Consider the following 9,238-nt stretch of genomic DNA (forward strand, 5'->3'; position numbering starts at 1 on the left):
AGCTCTTCTAGGCCCTCATCTATGGCTCGCAACTGAAGCTATAATCGTTGCTTCTCCTCTTTCTCTTCTCGCACTAACCTTCTTAATTCAACTATCTCTTCTTGAAGTCTCTCATTAATCTCCGCATTCGAGGAAGGTGATGAATAAGATGTATAAGCATCGGGAGATGTGGATGACGCTTCGCTCCCTGATCTCTCTGTCTCATCCTCTCTTCTCTTCCCATACGATTCATACATGATGTCCACCATTTTGGAAATTTGCAAAGAAGGTCTTGTGCATTTTTTTATCATTCACCATGGCTGCACACTCGTTCATTCATGTTCTCAACTCTTAACAGCAACAGGACTGCTTCTCTTCCCAACGAGCTTCAACATCCACTATGTCTTCTCTTTGTGATGCTTATGTTCTCAATTCGCATCAACTAAGCCCTGCACTGATACCACTTGATCTAAGATTTTTTTTCCTATAGATGCATCAGAATTACATGTAACAGAGCACTTAAAAACCATTGAACATAAGCATATAAAACGAAGATAAAAAAACATAATCACGCATGAGATCAAGACACGAAGATTTTATTACGAAGTTCATCCAATTTGGACTACATCTCTGGGACCTGCTCAATAGTGGGGAGTTGATCCAGACTTAAACAGGAACGCAACAAATTATAGAGATAACCATAAACACATATATGTAGCGGAAATAATACTTCATTTCATTAATGTAGAATACTGAAATATGCTTACAAATAGTAATTGAAATAAACCAGCTAGGACGATGGTAGCTTATCTCTGAGAAGAGATGTGGTGGATACATGCCTCTGAACTGTGTTACAATGAGGCTCGAAGGCCTATTTATTGTTGAGAAACAATGGAAAACCCTTAACATTCCAAAACCTAACCCTAGAAGATGAAACACCAAACTGTGTGCCCCGTTTGGGTAAATTGGTACATCAACTTCCTGGGGTCGTAACTTTTGCATACGATCTCCGTTTGACATGTACAATAGCTCGTTAGAAAGATCTATCCGAGCACTACCACTTTGGGAAGGGAAACATCAATTCATGGACCCATGTTGCCACCAGATTTCCCAAAAAACATTGTTTAGGGCCTCAAAACGTCTCTGGAAGTTCAGGACCTAAAAAACTGCTAAAAATAGTAAGTTGTGCTACAATTAAGGAAATTGAAAATGCTGAGAGAAACAATGGTGGGGGTCTAGGTGGACTTGGCAGGTGGCCACCAATATCCACCTAGAATGGGGGAATGTTGAGCTCAAATGCATTGTCTCCCATAGCCTTAGCAATGGTGTAAGGACCATAGCGGATTGGTCTCAGTTTCTAATAGGCTCCAATAAGGCGTTCGTTTTGCAAATGCAAGCAGACTTTGTCGCCCACCTGAAACTTGTGTGGCACTCGATGTTGATCATTTCGTTACTTGTACTTGGCATTTGATTTCTCCAGAATGTCATGGACCTGCTGGCGAATATATTGGATGTGCTCAATGAAGCTAGTTGCCTTGTTTGTTTCGGACTGGACATGAGCCGAATCTATGTGAGTAGCTGCAAGTGGCATGGCCACATCAATGGCGCATAGTGGCCAGAATTCCAAGCCCACCTGAAAAGGGTTGTGGCCAGTCGAGCTGTGAAGAGCTCGGTTGTAGCTGTGCTAAACATAGGGGAGGCTCTCGTCTCATGTGCGTGGATGCTTTGAGTTGTACATGCACAGAATGTGTACAATCATCCTATTGACAACCTCTATCTGGCCATCAGTTTGAGGATGGAAGGTTGTGGACTTAGTGACTTTGGTGTCCAACATTGATTAGAGACTGGACCAAAATGTACTGAGGAACCGACTATCCCCATCTGAGATGATAGACTATGGGATCCCAAAGTGCACCCACACTCATTCAAAGAAGAGTTTAGCAGTGGCTTCTACTGTGATATTCTTCTTGTAGGCCACCATAATGGCCATCTTCAAGAACTTGTTGATGACCATAGAAACACAGTCATTTCCATGCTTATTGGAAGGAAGGCCTGACATGTAATCCATGGAGATGGATTCCCAAGGTCGACTAGGGGTAGGCAGTGGGGTATAGAGGCCTTGCTTCTTGATGGTCAGTTTGGCAATGGCATAGGCAGTACATGATGTGATGTACTTCCCGACACCTTATTGAAGATTCGGCCAATAGAAATACTTTTTCAGTACTGCCACCATTTTCTCGACCCCGAAATGCCCAACAGCCCGACTGTAGTGTGCTTCCCAAATCATCTTGGCACGCTCGCTTGAAGGAACACAAAGGTGACCCGGGTCGCATAACAGGGCATCCTGGAGGTGAAAATCTGTAACATGCTGACCCTCCAAGAGTGTCTGGTATGTGTGGCCGAATTCTAGGTCACTTTTGTAGAGAAATGGCCAATCAAAAGTCTCGTGCCCACAAGAGTTGAGCACGGTGATTAACGCCATAATCACTGGTCGACTGAGGCAATCTACAACATTATTGGTGCTATCCTTATTATACTTGATATTCAAATGGAACTACTGCAGGTATGTATACCACTTATGATGGCGATCATTATGCAATTTCCCTTGGGTCTGCATGAACTGAAGGGGTCGATGGTCTGTGTGGATGACCGTTTCCTTCCCCAAAATGTAATGCTTCCATTGTCGATAGGCCTGCAAAGAGTTTCACTGTGATATGCCACTGGATGCTCGTGTTGAGTAAGGATTGCCCCAATAGCATAGTCAGAGGCATCTGTCTCGATCTCAAATGGTTGTTGTAAATCTGGTAACGTGAGCACTGGTGCTGTGCAGAGGTGATCTTTCAACTCTATGAATGCCTTTTGTTGAGATTCAGACCAAAATAATTTTTCTTTCTCTCCTCCCTTGGTGACTTGACTCAAGGGCCAAGTGATATGAGAAAACCCCAACACGAACCTGCGGTAAAAGTTGGCAAGACCTCGAAAGTTGCAGAGCTCTGTCAGAGTGGTTGGAGATGGCCAATCCCGAATGACTTGGATCTTGGCTGGATCCACATGCACCCCCTGTTCATCAATAATGTATCCCAGATATTGAACCTGGGTCATGCCAAAAGTGCATTTCTCCAAATTGGCACATAGCTTGTGTTGCCACAATGTTTGGAGAACCTGTCGGATGTGGTGGATGTGCTCTTCCCAACTCTGGCTGAAGATCAGAATGTCATCCAAGTATACCACTACAAATGAATTGGTGAATGGCTGCAAGATGTCATCCATTAGCCTCATGAAGGTTGCAGGAGCATTCATCAATCCGAAAGGCATAACCAACCATTCAAAAAGGCCCTCCTTGGCTTTGAAGGTAGTCTTCCACACATCAGAGGGTTCGATTGGTACCTAGTGATTTCCTGACTTCAGATCGATCTTGCTGAAATATTTTTCCCCCTTTAGGTTGTCTAGGAGGTCATCAATCTACGGGATCGGGTACCTATTGCGGACAGTGATTTTGTTCAGTGCCCGATAGTCAATACAGAGTCTCCAAGTCCCATCCTTCTTCTGTACCAACATGATCGGACTCCCACAAGGCGATGAACTCGGATGGATGTGACCTTTCTGTAGAAACTCCTGAATCTACCTCTTGATTTCATCGTTCTCTAGAATGGAGCGATGATAAATTGGTCCATTGGGTAGTGGCACACCTGGGGTCAGATCGATTAAGTGCTTGACCTGACAGTGTAGAGGAACCCCTTCGGGGGAGGTGAAGATGTCCTCATACTCCTCCACGATCTTATCCATCTGTACTTATCATGCGGAGGGGGCCTGTTTGGAGGTCGTGGCCACTGTCTTCTTCTTTCCTTGAGGGCATATCATCAGGAAAACAAATTTCCTAGTTTTGGAAATGAGCTTACTGTATTTTTTGCAGTAATAAAGGAGATGGAAGTAGGCGGGGCTACCTCTGGTATCCTGTAAAACTTATTTCCCAATGTAATAATAATATCACGGGGCCTTGATTCATACACAACATGTCGCTTCTACAAGTATGGTTGTCCTAATAATACATCACAAACTTCAAGGGGAGCAATGTCGCATAATACCTCATCCATGAAGGGCTTGATTTTGTATGGAAGGCGACACTACTGGCTCACACAAAGATCCCATCCTTGGTGAAGCCATCCGATGGTGTACGGTTGTGGATGTGCTGTGGTCGGTAAGCCCAACCGCTTCACGACCTCTACCGAAATGAGGTTCCTTTGGCTCCTGCTATCGACAATGAACTGTAGTGGGGAGCCCTTTACCCACATCTGGGAGTGGAAGAGACGCTCCACCTCCTCTGGATCTTCAGGTTCATTTTTCTAGGTCTTAGTAGTAGCAACAGTGGCGTTGGGATCCGCACCAATGATCTGCTTCCCTTTGTCATTCCCCTTGTCAGGTTCTGACTCAAAGTCGAAACATGCATCTGATTTCGAAACATTTATCTCAGCCACCAGTGAATGCTTGGCCCAACACTCACTTGTGTTGTGAGTGGAGCTCTTATGGAACTCACACCATTTTCCCGTGTCCTTTTTTAGCTTCGCAACACTGTTCTTTGCTTGCAGCTTTGGCAGGTTGTCTTGGGATACCCCACCTTGGCTTTTTCCTTTGTTCTATGGTTTAGGGGCACCTTTCTCTTGGTTCAGATTTTCAAATCCAAAGTCTCGCTTCTTTTGTTTAAACTTTTGCTCGACCTTGATGGCAAATCGGTATGTTGTTCCAAGCGAGGAGATGTTCAAGAATTCTATTTTTTCCTGGATGTACTGTGTAGGTAGCCGCAGTATTTAAGTATCAAATGCTGCTCTGAATCCTTGATACCCAACTTTGTGTGAAGGGTATGGAAAATATTAGTGAACTCTGACACATCTTGGTCCCTTCCCTGCCGCAGCGTGGTCCACTTTATGTATTCATCCTCATAGCTTCCGATAGGGTAGTACTGCTCCTTGATGGCATCTTGGAATGCATTCCAGGTGGGTGTGTCTGAAAATAGTGAGCTGGTATTTTCATCCTTCTGCTTGCAGTAGGTTTCCCACCAGTCCTTGACGTGGGGGGATGCTTTGAGAAGAGCAAAAACAATCTTTTCCCAACTCGAAAATTCATGAACAGAAAAATAACCCTTTAGCAGATTTAACCATTTATCTACGCAATCTACGTCTATCTAACCCTTGAATATGGGGATTTCAAAATTAACTTGTACCTTAAAGGGCGTGGCATTTCCAGAGTACTTGCTAGAAGCCAATGCATCGCTTCTAGGTAGCCACTGAAGGATCTGAGCAACGTTGTCCATCATCGCATTCCGTTGTCACTCGAGGGCTTCTTTGAGTAAGATTTTGATAGGATCTTCTGCCCCCTCATCTTTCTTCTCATCTGCCATGGGAGATCGTCAGGATTTGCGAGTCTATTCTTGCAAAGGTTCGACCAGTTCAAGCCCTAACTTCTTATATCCCAACCACATTAGGGACATGCAAAGAAAAATAGAGAAAAAGCAGACCGCTCTGATACCACTGATCCAGACTTAAACAGGAACACAACAAATTACAGAGATAACCATAAACATATATATGCAGTGGAAATTATACTTCATTTCATTAATGTAGAATACTGAAATATGCTTACAAATAGTAATGGAAATAAACCAGCTAGGGCGATGGTAGCTTATCTCTGAGAAGAGATGTGGTGGCTACATGCCTTTGAACTATGTTACAATGAGGCTTGAAGGCCTATTTATTGTTGAGAAACAATGGAAAACCCTTAACATTCCAAAACCTAACCCTAGAAGATGAAATGGCAAACTGTGGGCCCCGTTTGGGTAAATTGGCACATCAACTTCCCAGGGTCGTAACTTTGGCATACGATCTCCGTTTGACAAGTACAATAACTCGTTGGAAAGATCTATCCGAGCATTACCACTTTGGGAAGGTCAACATCAATCCATGGATGTTGCCCCCAGATTTCCCAGAAAACGTCGTTTAGGGCCTCAAAACATCTCCGGAAGTTCAGGACCCGAAAAACTGCTAAAAATAGTAAGTTGTGCTACAATTAAGGAAACTGAAAATGCTAAGAGAAACAATGGTGGGGATCCAAGTGGAGTTGGCAGGTGGCCACCAATATCCACCTGGATCAGGAGTCCTTCATTCATTAAATGGCATGAAAAGAGAATAAGTACAAGCATATTTTACATAAACACCCTTATACCTCCAATCTAGAAGATAGATGACAAAAGGAAAGCCCAGCTCTATAAACAAACAACACCACTCACTTCCTGGTGAAACATCGTGCAGAATTTCCTATCCAAATGCCTAATTCTGATAAAAGGGCTTCTTGCACCTTCTCAGAACCTTTTGATTTCCGAAGTAAGGTTCTGACCACCTGTGAGGAGCAGGTGTCGCTGCTCTGCTCTGTAAATCTATGCTGCTCTCTGCTACTCTCCCACTCTCGCTGTGCGGATAGCCCACTTTATATTCTAGTGGGCCAATTCCTCCATAAACTGGGTAGTTTCAATAAAGGACAAGTTTAGCAAGTGGTTCGTTTCAACAATCAGCATATTAGTACGAATAAATATCGCAGTTGTTCCAAACAGAGGGTCTCAGGCCTGGAATAGTATGTAGGTAACAAGCCTATTGAACAAGGAAAAACCTCCATCGAAAACAATTGACAAAATTTTTGCATTGAATCCTTTAAACCGGCAGAATAATATAAATAATTGGCGCTTTACTACTTAACCGATGGAATAATATAGGGAATCGACGTATTATCCCGAACCTGACAGCTTTATCATCGATGGCCATAGTCTATCGGCGTGCCACAAATTGCAATCATCAGAACCAGGGGTGATTCTCCATAATGGTCACTGCACTATGCGATGGACGCTATGTGAACCAATAGACTCGACGGAACTATTAACTGCAACCCATAACCGTATCGCTGCTAGGATCCATCATAATTAGCAGAGCCAGGGGTACATATATAACGGAAATTTCATTGTGTGATATGTAATTGTATTGCAATCACAACACTGACTGCATGGGGCTAATTCTGTAACCGTTGTTCCTTGCGATGTGCAATGTGTGATATCACATTGCACTCCAGCTTTGCTCTAGGGTCGATTCTTTACTGCCGACCTACCTTTTATCTGCGATTACGATATCGCAAATCACAACTCAGTAGTGCTAGGGGCTGATTTCTTTAATAGTGGACCTCTTCCTTCTGCCATTTGTGTGGAGGCCTGCCACTTGGCGCTTTCCCATTCACTGAAGTTCTTCCATGTCATTTTTCTTTCTACCACCAGTCCAAGTCAAACTTTAATTTTGACTTTCCCTAACTTCTTCATATGAGCTTCGATTAGAGTATCATTTGCATCGTTGGAATCAGGATGATGAGCACTTCGATATGAAGATAATTTTATCAAGATTCTGCCACTTTGAAGTTTTGAGCTTTCTTACCATGCCACTTTTACTTTTTAGATATCCACCTAGATCCTCTTGGATCAATTGTCCTGGATCCATCCTCCTGGATCGGGATCACCTACCCCCTACACAAATTTACCATCTACCACTAGAAGGAAGCTCTCACTCCCTTACTGAAGGCTTCAACCATCAACACCTTTGTGGACCGTATTTCATAATATTTCATATTGGATCCACCTGACTCAAAAGATAAAAACCTATATGCCACTTTTCATTATATTTTCAGACTGGAACCACACCTATAATTAAGCTCAATACCAAACTGAATACTGATTATAAAAATATAATCACTGAACCAACTAAATCAATATACCATCAACAAACCAAACGTTGAATCTCAATCAACCAAAACCAATCCATAACAGATATAAGATATTAGATCATGCCAATGCATAACCATTTATCACTATACTAAACAATACACTATTCAACATCACAGAAACAAAATGTTGTTCCTGTAAACCCTGATCAGACATACATCAGAATGTATATACTACTATTCTGAAGAATTCTGGCATATGTACATGCTTCCTCTGTACAAATTCCACGTACATATCACAATTTACTGAATACTGAATCTGAATCACTATAACACTTAATCAACCATTGAATCATTTACTGAATCAGTCACTATTACTGAATTAATCATTGAACCAATCATAGATCATACTATAACATCATTACCAAATAAACTAAACATCATCAACTATAAACATCAAGCATCAGTTGAAACCCTAGTTTGTATATTCTATTTCCACAAGGAATATCTGCATATGTACACACTTACCATACACACCACCCACGTACAAATATTCACATACTAAAAAAAAATTCATAGAAATATATGTGATATTACAAAGACGAATCTGCGTATGTATGCGACTATTCCCAAACACACCTATGTAAAAATACGGAAAATTTCGTTGCAAACACAATTTCAACTTCCGCAACCTTTACTGTCAATACTACAGACTTATGAATAATTCATTTAGATCACAACATCAATATAATAACAATTATCTATTTTGATAAGTAATTCAATCAAGAATATATGCCAAAATACTTTCAGATATTTTAGATCTGAGTCTTCTCCCTACTCCCTAATTGACATTTGTTTCAGATCAAATCATTCATACATAATTCATTACTTGAACACTTCACACCTTGATCTCCATCTCCTTATATATCTTTAGCCTTAACCAATAACTGAGGCCAATCCATTACTAATTTCGATGGTATTCTTTGATGAGATCAAATAACCATTGTCGCTTCCATTACTATGGGCCAATACCATGGTAAAGACCTGTGGTATCCAGATTACCATGGTGTGGATTCAGTGCATAAATTTTCTTCATAATACCTATGTATGTACGCAACCTTGCTTCTCAGAACCCGCGTATACTTTCTCAAGCTTTACCTTTATGATCTATCTATCTCCAAACTAACATTCCTTTTTCGATATCACTTGTACCATTTGTATCACTCTATATAACATCCTATTATAATTATGTTGACATATTTATCAGGTAGGTTTCCATCAAGAACAACACATTAGCCATAATGCCAACAATATCCCCCTTTGGACTAGATGGAAACCACTTTGGTGTGTGTTCATCACCTGTAAATACTTGCAAACACACCTGCAAATACAGAGTCTTCTAAACAAGAATTATTCTCCAAACACCAATATTCTCTCCACCTTTGACATCAAGGGTAAATGGCGACCAATTTTGAATGAAGGCTTCTCTCCCCTTTTGTATAGAGGATCAGTG

Source organism: Pinus tabuliformis, chromosome 9, assembly GCF_031772625.1.
Source record: "Pinus tabuliformis cultivar Carrire ecotype Pingquan chromosome 9, CPIR1, whole genome shotgun sequence".
Classification (NCBI taxonomy): domain Eukaryota; kingdom Viridiplantae; phylum Streptophyta; class Pinopsida; order Pinales; family Pinaceae; genus Pinus; species Pinus tabuliformis.